Raw genomic sequence first — 20,869 nt, 5'->3', positions numbered from 1 at the left:
TTAGTCCCAGAGCTCTCAGTCCCTCCATTGAAGCTGTGTGTACGGTATACTGTCCAGAAAGGTAAGTAAAACATCAAAGTAGTCCACGTAGTCGTAGTTTTTGCTATTTTTGGACCAAAATGTATTCTCGATGCTTCAAAATATTCTAACGGACCCTCTGATGTCACATGGACTACTTTGATTAATGTTTTTCTTACCTTTCTGGACATGGACAATATATCGTACACACAGCTTCAAATGGAGGGACTGAGAGCTCTCGGACTAAATCTAAAATATCTTAAACTGTGTTCTGAAGATAAACGGAGGTCTCACGGGTTTGGAACGACATGAGGGTGAGTTATTAATGACATATTTTAGATTTTTGGGTGAACTATACCTTTACTATACCTTTACAACTTGTGTACATTTTCATACAAAAAGTGTCAGAATAACTAAATTTCAGTAGTCAATCCCAATACCAGTATACTTTTTTTATTATTTAACTTTTATTATTACAACAGTGGAACCTCAGCTGCCAGTTTCACCGGAAAATAAAAAATTTAAATTACCCAACAGGCAAACCACCTTCAATCAATCAATAAAGATGCCATCAAGATGTGAAGAGCTTCCCATGCCAGATGTGCCAATAAGGCCAACTCCACCCAGAGACACCCTGAAAATTGGTAGTGTTTTTTGTTTTAATTATAGTGCATAGCCCCATTCTATTCATCAGCATTACTTTAGCACTATGTTGCATTAACTAAGGATGTGTTTGCAGTTGGCATTAACATGCAACCTGTATTCAGATGTTCGAACATAGTTTCAACTGTATATATTTAGGAACTATGGTCCATGAAACAACTCCAGAAACTTCAGTAGAGTATTTATAAGCATATTTTAAATCTATTTCCTAAATTATGTCTCTAATTTGCAATATGCACTGTAACTGTTACACTTACCTTCGTTATCGGTGTTATTTGGTGATTCTCCTTCATGACTCTCTCCACTGCTGGTTAAACCAGGTCCTGTAAACATTCACTGTGATTAGCCCTCTGTCAAGATAACAGTTACATTCAACTTACCTGTCTGTCCACTGTTATAAAAATAAAATAATACTGCATTTTGAGATTCAACTGTCTTCCAAGTCTAGATTATCTTAAAAGGATAGTTCATCCAAAAATTTAAATTCTGTCATAATTTACCTTTTTTTAGCACCTTCATGATGCTCCAAAACTGTATTAGTATCCTTCTTTTGTTAATCACAAAAGATGATATCTTGAAGAATGCTGTTAAGCAAAAAATGTGCTGGTCCCAACTGGCTTCCATTATATGGGAGTAGTTATTATAATACACTACCTGTCATGATGATTTATGACTTTGACCTTTGACCTTTTGACAGGTTGAACTTCCGGTAACCTTATGATGGATGGGCGGAACAAATGAGATCAAGGGTTAACCTATGACCTTCCCACGCATCGATCATGCGGTTTTGACAGAAAGTTTTACCCTATTGACCTAATTAGTTCTAAATCATGGTTTTGACGGCTAGTTTAAACGGAAGATGAAAGACTCCTCACGCATCGATCATGCGGTTTTGACAGAAAGTTTTACCCTATTGACCTAGTTAGTTCTAAATTATATTTTTTGACGGCTAGTTTAAACGGGACATGAAAGACTCCTCACGCATCGATCATGTGCTTTTGACAGAAAGTTTTACCCTATTGACCGTTAGTTTGTTTGAAGTCTGTGCCAGATAGCTTGTTTGTAGTCTGTGTCAGTTAGCTTGTTTGAAGTTTATCACAGTTATACGGTTATGTGTGTGTGTGTGTGTGTGTGTGTGTGTGTGTGTGTAGTTATACGGCTTCTCCCGCCTCCCACTACATTCATGAGCGGTGTATAAATGGGGCCGGTGTGTTCTACATTTTATATATATATATATATATATATATATATATATATATATATATATATAAACATTCTATAATTTATATAATCTAAAAAACAATTAAAGGTTGAAAAACATTTCACTTATATAATTTATATAATCTAAAACACATTTTAATTATTTCACATTCATATATAAAACATGACATCATTTATATAATCCAAAAAACAATTAAAGGGTGAAAACACATTTTAATTATTTCAATTCATATATAAAACATTATATAATTTATATAATCTAAAACACATTTTAATTATTTCACATTTATATATATAAAACATTATATAATTTATATAATCTAATACACATTTTAATTATTTCACATTCATATATAAAACATTATATAATTTATATAATCTAAAACACATTTTAATAATTTCACATTTATATATATATAAAACATTATATAATTTATATAATCTAATACACATTTTAATTATTTCACATTCATATATAAAACATTATATAATTTATATAATCTAAAACACATTTTAGTTATTTCACTTTCATATATAAAACATTATATAATCTAAAGCGATTTAACTAAGGTTGAAAAACATTCTGTTCTTTTAAAAAAGGTTATAAATGAAACTGTATAAAAAATATACTGAAACCGACTGTTTCAGATAAAACAAGATCCATTTTTCTTTTAGAGAGCAGAAATGAGGTGTTTTCAGAGAGCTGAAGGTCCCTGTGCTTGCACGCCACAGTGCACACTCGTCCGAGTTTACTAACCAATCATAATATCTTCAAAGCCATTTTTTAATTAAAACTAACGTATCTCACGCGGGAGTACCATGTTTTTGACAGTTTTCTGACGGGTGCATCTATGAATTACGGTGGGCGAGCGGCTAGCATCTCTTTGTACCCCTCTCTCTCCCTCTCAGTCCTTCATTCACATTATACAGTCACAAACAGTATAAAACAAAACATTTACATTAGTTTTGTTCATCACTAAAAATATACATTTTACCAGGATCGGGAAAAAAAATATATAATTGATCAAAGCCTGTTATGCTATTTTTACAGTCTAGTATGGCATCTTTAAACCATATTTCATGTCATTCCTGTAATAAAACATGCATCTGTATTTTATCTACTGCTTTATCTCATCTGCTGATAGAGATATTTTAACACTATAAAGTATGTGTTATTGGACTTAATATCTCCGCGTCTAATGTCCCAATAACCGCCAGACTGTTTTGTATGAAAAAATACTTTTATTTTGAAAATATGACGACATCCTGTGAAAATACTTTTTTATTTTGAAAAGACGACGACGTCCGGTTGACGCGCGCTTAGTTTTGCCTGCTTCAATGCTATGTATAGGATTTCAGAAAATACTATTCTGCTCCGTTAAATCGACGTTTTGCCTCCGCGTTATCCGTTTGTCGCCTATGAACACGACATCGCGGGGGGTGTAAGCGCTCCCGGTTAGGAATGCACGGGTCTACCGGTCTTAGTGAAACGGCTTCCTCCGGTGGAATTCATACGCACGCCATATGAATAATTATTGTATCAGCCCTAAACCTACCAAGGTAGTAAACGGTAGTATTATATAATTATTAGTATAATTATTTATTTTAACCGTACACCCTACCACCACCACACAATAAAATGCTGTATGCACGTACATTTTTAATAAAATTTAGGTTTTAAACCACCGGTACCTCGATGTATCACTATAATATCCACTATACAAATTTTGTATTCTGATAAACCGGACATGCGCATGGACATATCAAGTTAAAAAGAGACTTATCTCTATTTAAAAAAAAAAAAAAAAATGAATAAATAAAATTATATATGACGGCATGTTACTAAACCGGAACATACATTTTAAACGTGTTTATCAAACTTATAAAACACATCGCAGTAACAGACATGTTACTAAACCAAAGCAAATCATTTATCATTCATTTTTTAATCATGTATTCAACCAATACTTATACAACATATACAAACAAGTTTTAAACCTATTTTAAACAAAAACTAATCATAAACGCAGCCTTCTCAAAATTACAGACATGTACAATCATGCTGATCACATATTACGGATATTCATACTTTTAGCAATTAATACGTTTTAGGATAATGAAAAACACCGACGTCTGAGGGCTGCCAAAATATAGACTCCAGGGTTAAATAATATGGAAATAAATAATTATATAACGACATCAGGCTACTAAAGCAATTCATTAAACAAAAAAAGTATTCAACATTTAAGCTAATCAAACTTATAAAACACACCATACTCTTCTTCTTTTTTTTAAAAGAAGATAACTTATTTTAAATGTGATAGCATAGTATATACAATAAACATTTCTGATGATACATATACAAAATTACCCCTTACATTTTTAGACCGGTGAGAGTTGTCCAAACATGAATGAAATATCCCCAAAATAAAATTTACGACTTAAAAAATAAAATAAAAATGATTAAATCATAAACAGAATCTCACAGGTCCTCGTAGTGAAATGTATGTGAGACCTGAGGGGCTGCTTCACACACACACCCCGCGCAGGCGAGGGTGGAGTTCCAGACCGCATGATCTAAGTCAATGGTGTACATTATTTCAAAGCTAACATTAATGTAATGTTTTTTAATAATCAGTACCCCCACTACATCTGATGTCTGTTGATTCTTAATTCAACAAAATGATATATATAACCTAAAATATTTTATATTTTTATATAATATTATATAATAAAAAATTATTTATATCATTATATCATATCATATATATGATCATATTATATTAGATGCGTCATGCATTAATCACTTTAGATTCTTTAAAGTTCTTATTTTTAGCACCATCTTCGAAGTTTTCGTACCATCTCTCTCCCTCACACCCACACATACACACACACTCTCTCTCTCCCTCTCTCTCTCACACACAATATGAAACATGATGCCAAAGTCTTTCTGTATGTTTTAAAAATAAATAAAAAATATTGATTTAGCTTTAAATCTATACTGAGGAGCTCGTTTGTTTGTCACAGTATAGACTGTGAAGTTTAGATGAAGTTGTTTTATCTTTTAGAAGAAAGACCCTCGATCGTATTCAACCATTAAAGATGGTTCAGGGAAGACCCACGCATCCTAGAGATGTAATTTATGTGCGTTGCTACTGTCGTAAACCTTTCACATATCCACGGTACTTTCAGACACAGAGCAGGAAAGACATTTGCAGGCCCTCTGCTTAGCCGTCCCAAAATACCTCCATTTAAAAGCAAAAATATTAAAATGACCGCCTGTACATCTAACAGGCTGTAGTTCTATTTTATATATTTAGTATTAAAAGTACTATCCATATTATATTCCTTATTTAAAACAATATATTTAACCGACAGTATCCCCCCAACGTGTGTTTTCCATCAGTTGTTTGCCCTTCAGCCTTATTACGTAGTGCTTTTCATTTAGCCTACTGTAAGATCCCTTTACAATAGTGTAATGAAAGTTAACTTTTCTTAAAGTTTATAGTTGTATTTTACTGTATCCCCATCCTTTTATCCTGTAGATTGTATGCGTACTGTAAAATAACAAATATACATCTTGCTTAAAGTCACTAAAATAATTACACCTACAATTTGAAACGTGTTTAAACACATTGTGTGTCACTAAAGCAAGGCACACCGTCTATCGTCTTATTTTTTTTTAAATAACCGATGACTGTCATCGTCTCTTCATATAATTTATGCACCCGAGTGCTTTTCTCACACGAGTAGAAAACTCTTTCTCTTTGGATGTGTTTGGCAGAAACATAATTTCAGAAATTTTTTTAAATGTACGCTAAACTTTTCTCATTCGACAGAAATACTATTTTCAAATTATTTACCCGGCCTATAACACTCGGTGTAAATGTTCTTACCTAGAACAGAAAACATACACTTTGACTGTTTTTGTAGATGCCAACAGATCATGTCAAGGGTGTTTCACATCTAAGAATCACAATGTTTTGTAAATCACATTTTTCTTACACCTCGAGATTTAGCGGTATCAAGATTTCGGAGGTCCGTTCACAATTTGTTTGCCGGATCCTACGTTTTTATGCGATCTTTGTGCGGCGTCATCGTAATAGGAATAAATGAAAATTAAGAAATTAAGTAACAGTTTTTTCTCTTTGAGATATTTCTTTTAGCTCAACTTTGTGTCTGTCCAAAAGTGTGATCGCATGAAGCATCGAAGCAAAAATGAAGTCTAGCTGTTTTACACTTAAAACTATTACAACTTAAACAAATCAAACGGTACACTCGTTAAAGTTTCCACACTCTTGTGAGATACATTTTATCCATAACCTTTTGTGTATTCGAGCGACCAAACCACTAAGAAAGAAAACTAACGTTTACAACGCATATACAATTCAGAATACAATTGTTAAAGTATTTATTTTTTGTTAACTGTTGATTTGTAAATAATATTTTTATTACTCCGTTAGATTTAGTCATCGTGTTCGGATAGCCGATGACGCAAATCACATTTTGTTTTAAGAATCCTGTAAGTCCATGCCAACTCTCGCACGGGGTGAGCGCATTCTATTCATTTAAGAAAAATGATTAAACATTTGACCTAACTTTTTAATTTTTTTGACAAAACACAACACAATCAGTTCCTACGGCCATCTTCTTCAAATAAAAGTAAAAAAAAAAAGTTATTCAAATAAAGCAACATCTCCGGTGTACGTGTGTATGTGCTAAACATCTTTGCTTCTCCACTTCTCCAGATTTGTTAGATGGGCTACCGTTGTAATACAAACACATTTGAGAACTACGACGTTCTCACTTTTGTAACGGTTATAGAAAAATGCCGTACACACTTTTGCATTTCATAATTCAGTGATTTTAGCTGTAATGGTCACATAAGACAAAAAAATTGTCAATGTGTGACTCGTAAACATGTATAATTTTATTTATTTATTTATTTTTACCAGAGATAGTCGACCAATCTGTTGACACGTTGTTTTGCAGTTTTCTCTTACTGCGGTCAAACATACACTGCCTGTTCATAGGAATTTTACAGCATAACAATATCGCCCCTACATCTAGAGCTCTTGTTTATATAGCCGATGACCACGTTCACATTGTTTCAACATTTCCGCATTACATTAAAGAGTAGGTCTATGCGTACCCCCCTTCGGTCGTAAGCATTATCATCTACCGCGCGCTGAGATTTTTCTGCTTTGTCCACTGTTGACGGATTTGCTAGAGAGACTATGTCGCCCCGTTGTAACGTGATTACGTTTAAGATCCATAAGATTGCGCTACATTCACCTGAAAAGGCTATAGATATAGTCTTTTATACAGGAAATGTGTATCAGAATAACAATGACCTAATAGTGAAATCCACTCTTCTAAACTATTGTGAAAGTTTTAATGCAACTCTGTAAATAGCTTTTTTTTTTCTACTACCGTATACTGCACATTATTGTTTGGTTGTCTTTGTACAGTATTTCAATAAATAAACCGGTGTTGATAAGTCGTTCATTTTGAGTGAGAGGCGGGATGATTTTGACCGTTTTAGTCATTCGTCGTGCTTAAGGTCTGATCCGGGAAACCGCACTACGACTGGAACTGCGCTGTCACGTCTAAAAAAAACGCTCTTCTTTAAGAAAACCGCGAGGCGAGCAGTTTCTGACAGCTATCAATTCACTTCATTTTTTTTTCACCACCACAAATATTTTGTTTAGCATACATATTAGTTTTAGTCAGTTACATAGGTGTCACGCATGAAGTTTATAGTTATTTTAAATAATTATGATAGAGTTACAGGTTTAGGTTAGTGGGGTGCCTGTAAGTGGTGACAACTTCGAGTATCGGAGACGACGGTGTTACTCAAACAGCCCATATCTTTATCTTTTAACAAAAACTGTCGTATTACGCGTTACTAAGGCAAAATCTGTAACAGCGTTCATTAATATGTTGAAATGAAAATAAACATACAAAACTTTATAATGACCGTGAGTCCAATATAGCCTAACACCGCATTGACAAATGTTTGTTCTAACGCTTTCGCCCAAAATTTGCGAGATTTCTTAACGGACGCTAGAGCGAACTGTAAACCACACACTTCCTCATCGCATTACGCTAAGAAACTGCACATGGTTAAAGCTATTACACCATAAACTGTCTAAAGTTGTTAATGTACAAGCACAGTAAACTATTTCTACAAAAAATATCACTGCACTACTGTTTTGCATATAATACATCGTTCAACAATACTTTTGCACACTCATTCGACTGTATTTATTACCGCCGTTCTCACGTTCCTGCTGTTCATAGTGTATATATAATCCTTCATTGCTCTGTTCATCATGTACATACGATCCCTACATTGCATTCATATTTATATTCTGTATATACTCTGATCAATATCGTATATAGCAACTACACTGTATATTCTGTATAGCTTTACTTACTCTGCACTTTTATGTATATAAAACAATATATTCTTGCACTTCTGGTTAGATGCTAACTGCATTTCATTAGCTCTGTACTTGTACTCTGCATAATGACAATAAAGTTGAATCTAATCTAAACAAGTACAATCGTACGCTTCCAGGACTTTGCTCATTCTTTCTGTTTAAATTTGTTTAAACTGACTTTCGCATTCTTATCTTATTTTGACCAACTAAGTGTTATTCCTAGGCCTCGCGGATTGTTTTCTAGTTTTGGCCCTCAACCTCTTTGTTCATACGCAGTGATATCTCTGTGAATCTGTTCGATTTCATAAAATATATTTTACGTCATATCATTATACTATCCTAGTTTATATCAGATACAAGTTTGTTTCTTCATATTTCTCTTACATCTACCCCCGTTAGAGTATCCGCGACAGTATACTCATTGTAATGTGCTAAATCATTAAAATCCAAAAAATGAACTCTGAGAAAGAATATCCGGTGAAAGGATTCAAATTTTAATTTCAACAAAACAGCGTTGAATTTACAATGAAGTAATGAAGAAAGTGATCAAATTGTTATTACAAACAATAGGGATGACATGACATCACAAGTTATCTAGCCAGAAAAGAAAATCTCGGCAGGCCCTCAAGTTTTGTTCTACTATGAAATTGACGACGGTTTCAATAATATCATGTATGGCGAAACCATAATGTTTAGCGACTAACATCACACACAAATCCGTTATGCACGTACACAGACTGAGAGTCTCGTTAATGTACATCTCGCCGCTACATTCGGCCGTCACATACAGAATTTTTCTGGTCGTTACACAAATCGGCGCCTTGCTGGTCGTATACAAGCTCGTCAAATCGGGCCACGGATTAATTTTCAGTCTTGCACTTCTGGTTAGATGCTAACTGCATTTCATTAGCTCTGTACTTGTACTCTGCATAATGACAATAAAGTTGAATCTAATCTAAACAAGTACAATCGTACGCTTCCAGGACTTTGCTCATTCTTTCTGTTTAAATTTGTTTAAACTGACTTTCGCATTCTTATCTTATTTTCACCAACTAAGTGTTATTCCTAGGCCTCGCGGATTGTTTTCTAGTTTTGGCCCTCAACCTCTTTGTTCATACGCAGTGATATCTCTGTGAATCTGTTCGATTTCATAAAATATCTTTTACGTCATATCATTATACTATCCTAGTTTATATCAGATACAAGTTTGTTTCTTCATATTTCTCGCAGGTCAAACCCTAACCAGGGTCCTTCACCCTCCTCCGCTTTTTGAGCGCAGCACCCACAACCTATTTATTTTTGGGGTCGAATGTACAGAAGATCCACCGCTACTTCATCGTGACTACGGCTAGTTTTTATCCTCTGTGAGCGGCTGACCTCATAAACTCTACAGTTATCGCAGGTTTTCTTATGATCCGCGAACAAGGGTTTTACAGCGCGGTCGACGGAGTATCTGTCAGTATCTACGTGGACGGACAGAATCGGCTCTGTATGAAACTGACGCACTCTCTAATTTTTCAAGTAATAAGACTTCGACGGATCTGAACCATTTGAAAAAACACTGGATCGTCGTGGATTAAAAAAAAAAAAACACTAGATCATCGTGGATTTTAAAAACGCTCGGTTTACGTCTTGGAACAAATTCTGAAAAGGATGTCTGCTACTACCAGCGCTGCGGATGATCGAGTGGAGTGCGGCTGTGACAAAGGAAAGATGTGTCCTGTAAAAGCCAACATAGACTCTATGTTTAAACAATGTTACAGAGAGCAAATGATTGATCTGATGCGTAAAATCATAGACGATGCGTCTGATCCGAATCTTGATTGTACGACGGATTCCAAGCGAGTAACAAATCTCAAGAAAGAAATTGACGTTGTAAGAAGACTGAAAATTAATCCGTGGCCCGATTTGACGAGCTTGTATACGACCAGCAAGGCGCCGATTTGTGTAACGACCAGAAAAATTCTGTATGTGACGGCCGAATGTAGCGGCGAGATGTACATTAACGAGACTCTCAGTCTGTGTACGTGCATAACGGATTTGTGTGTGATGTTAGTCGCTAAACATTATGGTTTCGCCATACATGATATTATTGAAACCGTCGTCAATTTCATAGTAGAACAAAACTTGAGGGCCTGCCGAGATTTTCTTTTCTGGCTAGATAACTTGTGATGTCATGTCATCCCTATTGTTTGTAATAACAATTTGATCACTTTCTTCATTACTTCATTGTAAATTCAACGCTGTTTTGTTGAAATTAAAATTTGAATCCTTTCACCGGATATTCTTTCTCAGAGTTCATTTTTTGGATTTTAATGATTTAGCACATTACAATGAGTATACTGTCGCGGATACTCTAACGGGGGTAGATGTAAGAGAAATATGAAGAAACAAACTTGTATCTGATATAAACTAGGATAGTATAATGATATGACGTAAAAGATATTTTATGAAATCGAACAGATTCACAGAGATATCACTGCGTATGAACAAAGAGGTTGAGGGCCAAAACTAGAAAACAATCCGCGAGGCCTAGGAATAACACTTAGTTGGTGAAAATAAGATAAGAATGCGAAAGTCAGTTTAAACAAATTTAAACAGAAAGAATGAGCAAAGTCCTGGAAGCGTACGATTGTACTTGTTTAGATTAGATTCAACTTTATTGTCATTATGCAGAGTACAAGTACAGAGCTAATGAAATGCAGTTAACATCTAACCAGAAGTGCAAGAATATAATGTTTTATATACATAAAAGTGCAGAGTAAGTAAAGCTATACAGAATATACAGTGTAGTTGCTATATACGATATTGATCAGAGTATATACAGAATATAAATATGAATGCAATGTAGGGATCGTATGTACATGATGAACAGAGCAATGAAGGATTATATATACACTATGAACAGCAGGAACGTGAGAACGGCGGTAATAAATACAGTCGAATGAGTGTGCAAAAGTATTGTTGAACGATGTATTATATGCAAAACAGTAGTGCAGTGATATTTTTTGTAGAAATAGTTTACTGTGCTTGTACATTAACAACTTTAGACAGTTTATGGTGTAATAGCTTTAACCATGTGCAGTTTCTTAGCGTAATGCGATGAGGAAGTGTGTGGTTTACAGTTCGCTCTAGCGTCCGTTAAGAAATCTCGCAAATTTTGGGCGAAAGCGTTAGAACAAACATTTGTCAATGCGGTGTTAGGCTATATTGGACTCACGGTCATTATAAAGTTTTGTATGTTTATTTTCATTTCAACATATTAATGAACGCTGTTACAGATTTTGCCTTAGTAACGCGTAATACGACAGTTTTTGTTAAAAGATAAAGATATGGGCTGTTTGAGTAACACCGTCGTCTCCGATACTCGAAGTTGTCACCACTTACAGGCACCCCACTAACCTAAACCTGTAACTCTATCATAATTATTTAAAATAACTATAAACTTCATGCGTGACACCTATGTAACTGACTAAAACTAATATGTATGCTAAACAAAATATTTGTGGTGGTGAAAAAAAAATGAAGTGAATTGATAGCTGTCAGAAACTGCTCGCCTCGCGGTTTTCTTAAAGAAGAGCGTTTTTTTTAGACGTGACAGCGCAGTTCCAGTCGTAGTGCGGTTTCCCGGATCAGACCTTAAGCACGACGAATGACTAAAACGGTCAAAATCATCCCGCCTCTCACTCAAAATGAACGACTTATCAACACCGGTTTATTTATTGAAATACTGTACAAAGACAACCAAACAATAATGTGCAGTATACGGTAGTAGAAAAAAAAAGCTATTTACAGAGTTGCATTAAAACTTTCACAATAGTTTAGAAGAGTGGATTTCACTATTAGGTCATTGTTATTCTGATACACATTTCCTGTATAAAAGACTATATCTATAGCCTTTTCAGGTGAATGTAGCGCAATCTTATGGATCTTAAACGTAATCACGTTACAACGGGGCGACATAGTCTCTCTAGCAAATCCGTCAACAGTGGACAAAGCAGAAAAATCTCAGCGCGCGGTAGATGATAATGCTTACGACCGAAGGGGGGTACGCATAGACCTACTCTTTAATGTAATGCGGAAATGTTGAAACAATGTGAACGTGGTCATCGGCTATATAAACAAGAGCTCTAGATGTAGGGGCGATATTGTTATGCTGTAAAATTCCTATGAACAGGCAGTGTATGTTTGACCGCAGTAAGAGAAAACTGCAAAACAACGTGTCAACAGATTGGTCGACTATCTCTGGTAAAAATAAATAAATAAATAAAATTATACATGTTTACGAGTCACACATTGACAATTTTTTTGTCTTATGTGACCATTACAGCTAAAATCACTGAATTATGAAATGCAAAAGTGTGTACGGCATTTTTCTATAACCGTTACAAAAGTGAGAACGTCGTAGTTCTCAAATGTGTTTGTATTACAACGGTAGCCCATCTAACAAATCTGGAGAAGTGGAGAAGCAAAGATGTTTAGCACATACACACGTACACCGGAGATGTTGCTTTATTTGAATAACTTTTTTTTTTTACTTTTATTTGAAGAAGATGGCCGTAGGAACTGATTGTGTTGTGTTTTGTCAAAAAAATTAAAAAGTTAGGTCAAATGTTTAATCATTTTTCTTAAATGAATAGAATGCGCTCACCCCGTGCGAGAGTTGGCATGGACTTACAGGATTCTTAAAACAAAATGTGATTTGCGTCATCGGCTATCCGAACACGATGACTAAATCTAACGGAGTAATAAAAATATTATTTACAAATCAACAGTTAACAAAAAATAAATACTTTAACAATTGTATTCTGAATTGTATATGCGTTGTAAACGTTAGTTTTCTTTCTTAGTGGTTTGGTCGCTCGAATACACAAAAGGTTATGGATAAAATGTATCTCACAAGAGTGTGGAAACTTTAACGAGTGTACCGTTTGATTTGTTTAAGTTGTAATAGTTTTAAGTGTAAAACAGCTAGACTTCATTTTTGCTTCGATGCTTCATGCGATCACACTTTTGGACAGACACAAAGTTGAGCTAAAAGAAATATCTCAAAGAGAAAAAACTGTTACTTAATTTCTTAATTTTCATTTATTCCTATTACGATGACGCCGCACAAAGATCGCATAAAAACGTAGGATCCGGCAAACAAATTGTGAACGGACCTCCGAAATCTTGATACCGCTAAATCTCGAGGTGTAAGAAAAATGTGATTTACAAAACATTGTGATTCTTAGATGTGAAACACCCTTGACATGATCTGTTGGCATCTACAAAAACAGTCAAAGTGTATGTTTTCTGTTCTAGGTAAGAACATTTACACCGAGTGTTATAGGCCGGGTAAATAATTTGAAAATAGTATTTCTGTCGAATGAGAAAAGTTTAGCGTACATTTAAAAAAATTTCTGAAATTATGTTTCTGCCAAACACATCCAAAGAGAAAGAGTTTTCTACTCGTGTGAGAAAAGCACTCGGGTGCATAAATTATATGAAGAGACGATGACAGTCATCGGTTATTTAAAAAAAAATAAGACGATAGACGGTGTGCCTTGCTTTAGTGACACACAATGTGTTTAAACACGTTTCAAATTGTAGGTGTAATTATTTTAGTGACTTTAAGCAAGATGTATATTTGTTATTTTACAGTACGCATACAATCTACAGGATAAAAGGATGGGGATACAGTAAAATACAACTATAAACTTTAAGAAAAGTTAACTTTCATTACACTATTGTAAAGGGATCTTACAGTAGGCTAAATGAAAAGCACTACGTAATAAGGCTGAAGGGCAAACAACTGATGGAAAACACACGTTGGGGGGATACTGTCGGTTAAATATATTGTTTTAAATAAGGAATATAATATGGATAGTACTTTTAATACGAAATATATAAAATAGAACTACAGCCTGTTAGATGTACAGGCGGTCATTTTAATATTTTTGCTTTTAAATGGAGGTATTTTGGGACGGCTAAGCAGAGGGCCTGCAAATGTCTTTCCTGCTCTGTGTCTGAAAGTACCGTGGATATGTGAAAGGTTTACGACAGTAGCAACGCACATAAATTACATCTCTAGGATGCGTGGGTCTTCCCTGAACCATCTTTAATGGTTGAATACGATCGAGGGTCTTTCTTCTAAAAGATAAAACAACTTCATCTAAACTTCACAGTCTATACTGTGACAAACAAACGAGCTCCTCAGTATAGATTTAAAGCTAAATCAATATTTTTTATTTATTTTTAAAACATACAGAAAGACTTTGGCATCATGTTTCATATTGTGTGTGAGAGAGAGAGGGAGAGAGAGAGAGGGAGAGAGAGAGTGTGTGTGTATGTGTGGGTGTGAGGGAGAGAGATGGTACGAAAACTTCGAAGATGGTGCTAAAAATAAGAACTTTAAAGAATCTAAAGTGATTAATGCATGACGCATCTAATATAATATGATCATATATATGATATGATATAATGATATAAATAATTTTTATTATATAATATTATATAAAAATATAAAATATTTTAGGTTATATATATCATTTTGTTGAATTAAGAATCAACAGACATCAGATGTAGTGGGGGTACTGATTATTAAAAAACATTACATTAATGTTAGCTTTGAAATAATGTACACCATTGACTTAGATCATGCGGTCTGGAACTCCACCCTCGCCTGCGCGGGGTGTGTGTGTGAAGCAGCCCCTCAGGTCTCACATACATTTCACTACGAGGACCTGTGAGATTCTGTTTATGATTTAATCATTTTTATTTTATTTTTTAAGTCGTAAATTTTATTTTGGGGATATTTCATTCATGTTTGGACAACTCTCACCGGTCTAAAAATGTAAGGGGTAATTTTGTATATGTATCATCAGAAATGTTTATTGTATATACTATGCTATCACATTTAAAATAAGTTATCTTCTTTTAAAAAAAAGAAGAAGAGTATGGTGTGTTTTATAAGTTTGATTAGCTTAAATGTTGAATACTTTTTTTGTTTAATGAATTGCTTTAGTAGCCTGATGTCGTTATATAATTATTTATTTCCATATTATTTAACCCTGGAGTCTGAGTGGGTTTTGGGGGACTGGAGATATTTTGGCAGCCCTCAGACGTCGGTGTTTTTCATTATCCTAAAACGTATTAATTGCTAAAAGTATGAATATCCGTAATATGTGATCAGCATGATTGTACATGTCTGTAATTTTGAGAAGGCTGCGTTTATGATTAGTTTTTGTTTAAAATAGGTTTAAAACTTGTTTGTATATGTTGTATAAGTATTGGTTGAATACATGATTAAAAAATGAATGATAAATGATTTGCTTTGGTTTAGTAACATGTCTGTTACTGCGATGTGTTTTATAAGTTTGATAAACACGTTTAAAATGTATGTTCCGGTTTAGTAACATGCCGTCATATATAATTTTATTTATTCATTTTTTTTTTTTTTTTTAAATAGAGATAAGTCTCTTTTTAACTTGATATGTCCATGCGCATGTCCGGTTTATCAGAATACAAAATTTGTATAGTGGATATTATAGTGATACATCGAGGTACCGGTGGTTTAAAACCTAAATTTTATTAAAAATGTACGTGCATACAGCATTTTATTGTGTGGTGGTGGTAGGGTGTACGGTTAAAATAAATAATTATACTAATAATTATATAATACTACCGTTTACTACCTTGGTAGGTTTAGGGCTGATACAATAATCATTCATATGGCGTGCGTATGAATTCCACCGGAGGAAGCCGTTTCACTAAGACCGGTAGACCCGTGCATTCCTAACCGGGAGCGCTTACACCCCCCGCGATGTCGTGTTCATAGGCGACAAACGGATAACGCGGAGGCAAAACGTCGATTTAACGGAGCAGAATAGTATTTTCTGAAATCCTATACATAGCATTGAAGCAGGCAAAACTAAGCGCGCGTCAACCGGACGTCGTCGTCTTTTCAAAATAAAAAAGTATTTTCACAGGATGTCGTCATATTTTCAAAATAAAAGTATTTTTTCATACAAAACAGTCTGGCGGTTATTGGGACATTAGACGCGGAGATATTAAGTCCAATAACACATACTTTATAGTGTTAAAATATCTCTATCAGCAGATGAGATAAAGCAGTAGATAAAATACAGATGCATGTTTTATTACAGGAATGACATGAAATATGGTTTAAAGATGCCATACTAGACTGTAAAAATAGCATAACAGGCTTTGATCAATTATATATTTTTTTTCCCGATCCTGGTAAAATGTATATTTTTAGTGATGAACAAAACTAATGTAAATGTTTTGTTTTATACTGTTTGTGACTGTATAATGTGAATGAAGGACTGAGAGGGAGAGAGAGGGGTACAAAGAGATGCTAGCCGCTGGCCCACCGTAATTCATAGATGCACCCGTCAGAAAACTGTCAAAAACATGGTACTCCCGCGTGAGATACGTTAGTTTTAATTAAAAAATGGCTTTGAAGATATTATGATTGGTTAGTAAACTCGGACGAGTGTGCACTGTGGCGTGCAAGCACAGGGACCTTCAGCTCTCTGAAAACACCTCATTTCTGCTCTCTAAAAGAAAAATGGATCTTGTTTTATCTGAAACAGTCGGTTTCAGTATATTTTTTATACAGTTTCATTTATAACCTTTTTTAAAAGAACAGAATGTTTTTCAACCTTAGTTAAATCGCTTTAGATTATATAATGTTTTATATATGAAAGTGAAATAACTAAAATGTGTTTTAGATTATATAAATTATATAATGTTTTATATATGAATGTGAAATAATTAAAATGTGTATTAGATTATATAAATTATATAATGTTTTATATATATATAAATGTGAAATTATTAAAATGTGTTTTAGATTATATAAATTATATAATGTTTTATATATGAATGTGAAATAATTAAAATGTGTATTAGATTATATAAATTATATAATGTTTTATATATATAAATGTGAAATAATTAAAATGTGTTTTAGATTATATAAATTATATAATGTTTTATATATGAATTGAAATAATTAAAATGTGTTTTCACCCTTTAATTGTTTTTTGGATTATATAAATGATGTCATGTTTTATATATGAATGTGAAATAATTAAAATGTGTTTTAGATTATATAAATTATATAAGTGAAATGTTTTTCAACCTTTAATTGTTTTTTAGATTATATAAATTATAGAATGTTTATATATATATATATATATATATATATATAAAATGTAGAACACACCGGCCCCATTTATACACCGCTCATGAATGTAGTGGGAGGCGGGAGAAGCCGTATAACCACACACACACACACACACACACACACACATAACCGTATAACTGTGATAAACTTCAAACAAGCTAACTGACACAGACTACAAACAAGCTATCTGGCACAGACTTCAAACAAACTAACGGTCAATAGGGTAAAACTTTCTGTCAAAAGCACATGATCGATGCGTGAGGAGTCTTTCATATCCCGTTTAAACTAGCCGTCAAAAAATATAATTTAGAACTAACTAGGTCAATAGGGTAAAACTTTCTGTCAAAACCGCATGATCGATGCGTGAGGAGTCTTTCATCTTCCGTTTAAACTAGCCGTCAAAACCATGATTTAGAACTAATTAGGTCAATAGGGTAAAACTTTCTGTCAAAACCGCATGATCGATGCGTGGGAAGGTCATAGGTTAACCCTTGATCTCATTTGTTCCGCCCATCCATCATAAGGTTACGGGAAGTTCAACCTGTCAAAAGGTCAAAGGTCAAAGTCATAAATCATCATGACAGGTAGTGTATTATAATAACTACTTATGGGGGTGAAAATACTATGCAAGTCAGTGAGGACCAGCAATCGGTTACACATATTCATCAAAAAAAATGCTATCCTTTTTTTTCAGCAGAAAAAATAAAATGCATTTGTTTGGAACAACCTAAGTGTGAGTAAATGACATAATTTTCCTTTTTGGGTGAACTATTTCTATCTTATTTTTTTTTACAGTGCATTACCTTTCATTTTAACTTTAAATTTTAATCTTTACATTTCTACTTTTTTACCCTCAGATTCCAGATTTTAAAATAGTTGTATCTCACCCAAATTATTGTCCTCATAACAAACCATACATCAAAGGAGAGATTATTTATTTAGTTTTCAGATTATGTATAAATAACTATTTTGAAAAATTTACACTTAAGACAAGTGCTCCAGTTTCACATATGCTTTTTCTGCACTCTCCTTTCAATCGTAAAATGCGTCTGAACAATATGACATTTTTTCTTTCTGATCATACCAGATTCATTTTGGGAAATTTGATTTTGGTATGTTTAGATTAATTAGCCAGTCTGTGATCAATCAATAAATCACAATAATCCCACGCTATATAGGTACTGCTAAAAACTGTAAAAGCTACCATAAAAGTGTCTGCTAAATTACTAAATGTAAATGCACTGCTAATGTGATACAGGCACAGTGATTGCATGTTAATGCCAAGTCCAAATGCAGCCTAAGAAGAAAAATAGTATTGCATTTCTACTTTGTTGGACTCATGGTTACTTTTAAGGTTCACTGAAATATAAAAATGACATTTTTTTTATGCACCCTCATGTAAAACAGATTTTAAGGAACCAATGAGATTTGCATGCAATAATGTTTAACCTTACCATACTTAACCATTTGCCATATTTGATGTGTTCTATGTATGCGAATAAAATACGAAAATAAAATCTGCTGCTGACGTAGAAGACACAAACGCTGTTCCTTGTTTACAAGCATAAGACTGCACACACATGCTTCATGGTACTCTTGATAACGGAGGAGGACAGTGACACAAATGAGAGTAAATCATTGAATTAAGTTGTTATTTTTGTTTTCTTTGCACACAAAAAATATTCTTGTAGCTTCATAAAAATAAAAATTGAACCACTGATGTCACATAGACTATGTTATTACTTTATTTCTGGGTCTGAGAACATTTCAGCTAAATTGCTGTCTGTGGAAGGTCAGAAAGTTCTCAGATTTCATCAAAAATATCTTAAGTTGTGTTCTGCAGATGTACAAAGGTCTTACAGGTTTGCGACGACATGAGGGTTGGCAATTAATGACATAACTTTCATTTTTCAATGAACTATCCCTTTAGCTGACGGTTATGGTGAATATTAAAAGAAAATCCTAGTTTTACATACCTTAATTTTAACGAATCAATATTGATTCTCCTCAGATCACCTCCTTACCCTCCTCATTCAAAAAATAGTAACCATAGAAAGTGAGATGAAGGCAATGAGGAGCTCAATAGCAGCCATGCATGAACTTTATGCTCGTGCCCTGGGTGATGGGACTTGCCAGCAAGCAGAGGAGATGAGCCTTGAAGTGTGTGGCACCATCAATAAACTCCTCTCCCTTGAAGAAAAGATGAAAGACGACACCTTTAGGAAGAAAGTGGTGTGTTACTGGTGAACAGTCTGTGAAATGCTTAATTAACACATTTATGTTAATAAAAATAATAATAAACTGAACTATTTAGAAAATGTATTCCATCTTGCAGACACATCATTTATGCCTCGTTGGAGGTCCAAACCCTGGGGAGAACACCCGGCGGGTAATGCGGGCAGTGGCCTCCTACGGCGTTTGGAAGGAATTCAGCCTAAAGGGGAAAAAAGTAAAGAGACCACTCCAAAACCTGATTATCATGAAAATCTTAATAAGTACGTACAATATGTCAGTGAATCCAAAACAATCAGTACTACCAGTACTTTTTGAAGTATTGCTTCTTAAAGATTATTGGTTTTTAATTAGCTTTAGTCAAATGTATTTGCAATCAACTGGAACCAGCTGTTTACAAAAGTGTGAACCAAATGGCCCATATAATTAGCCTCTTAGGTTAAACTACTGCTCAGCCAAATACACCAAAATCTAACACTTCATAATTATGGGATTTCATATTACAGAGGCAGTGATGAGGTCCAATCCTGGGATCCAGCAAGCCAAAGTGGAAGACATTGTAGCAGACACATTAAAACATACTCCAGCAAGGTGTCAGAATGTAAGCTTCTTTTTAAGTTCTATCTTAAAGGATCCTAAAATTTCACGGTTTGAAATGTGTTTAAATTTTGATTCTGTTGTTTGTAAGGATGTTAGTGATATATATTTCATGAATAGCAGAACTTTTAATAACTAATTTTCTTTTTGTTTTGTTTTGTTTTTTAAAGAGTGTCTTCTAAATCAGCAAGTTAGGAGTTACCTGTAGCCTAAAGATGTTTTTTGAATAAGAGTGTACATTATGAATGTACTATAGGTATGAATTATTAGGGCTGGGTGATATGGGCAAAAATTTATCTCTCTATTTTTTGGGCCGATTTACAATAAACGGTATATATCTCGGTATTCTCGTTTTTGTATATATATAAACAAATCTGTATGTAATATATAAATACACACACAATACAGACCAAAAGTTGGACACACCTTCTCATTCAAAGAGTTTTCTTTATTTTCATGACTATGAAAATTGTAGATTCACACTGAAGGCATCAAAACT

At 34.0% G+C, this 20,869-nt stretch overlaps 1 long non-coding RNA gene across 1 annotated transcript; it reads right to left on the bottom strand.

Moving 5' to 3' along the window:
• Window positions 1–521: 521 nt before the first annotated feature.
• Window positions 522–19,978, bottom strand: LOC113093759 (uncharacterized). The gene is made up of 4 exons (XR_003287894.1): window positions 19,849–19,978; window positions 19,518–19,731; window positions 939–1,004; window positions 522–652 (listed from the first exon to the last, which is right to left on the bottom strand). It is a non-coding gene; the product is annotated as an uncharacterized LOC113093759 (long non-coding RNA).
• Window positions 19,979–20,869: the final 891 nt, after the last annotated feature.

This window comes from Carassius auratus, unplaced genomic scaffold, assembly GCF_003368295.1.
Source record: "Carassius auratus strain Wakin unplaced genomic scaffold, ASM336829v1 scaf_tig00215130, whole genome shotgun sequence".
Lineage (NCBI taxonomy): Eukaryota > Metazoa > Chordata > Actinopteri > Cypriniformes > Cyprinidae > Carassius > Carassius auratus.
The sequence above is the reverse complement of the archived record's forward strand: the minus strand, read 5'-3'. Positions and strand labels throughout refer to the sequence as shown.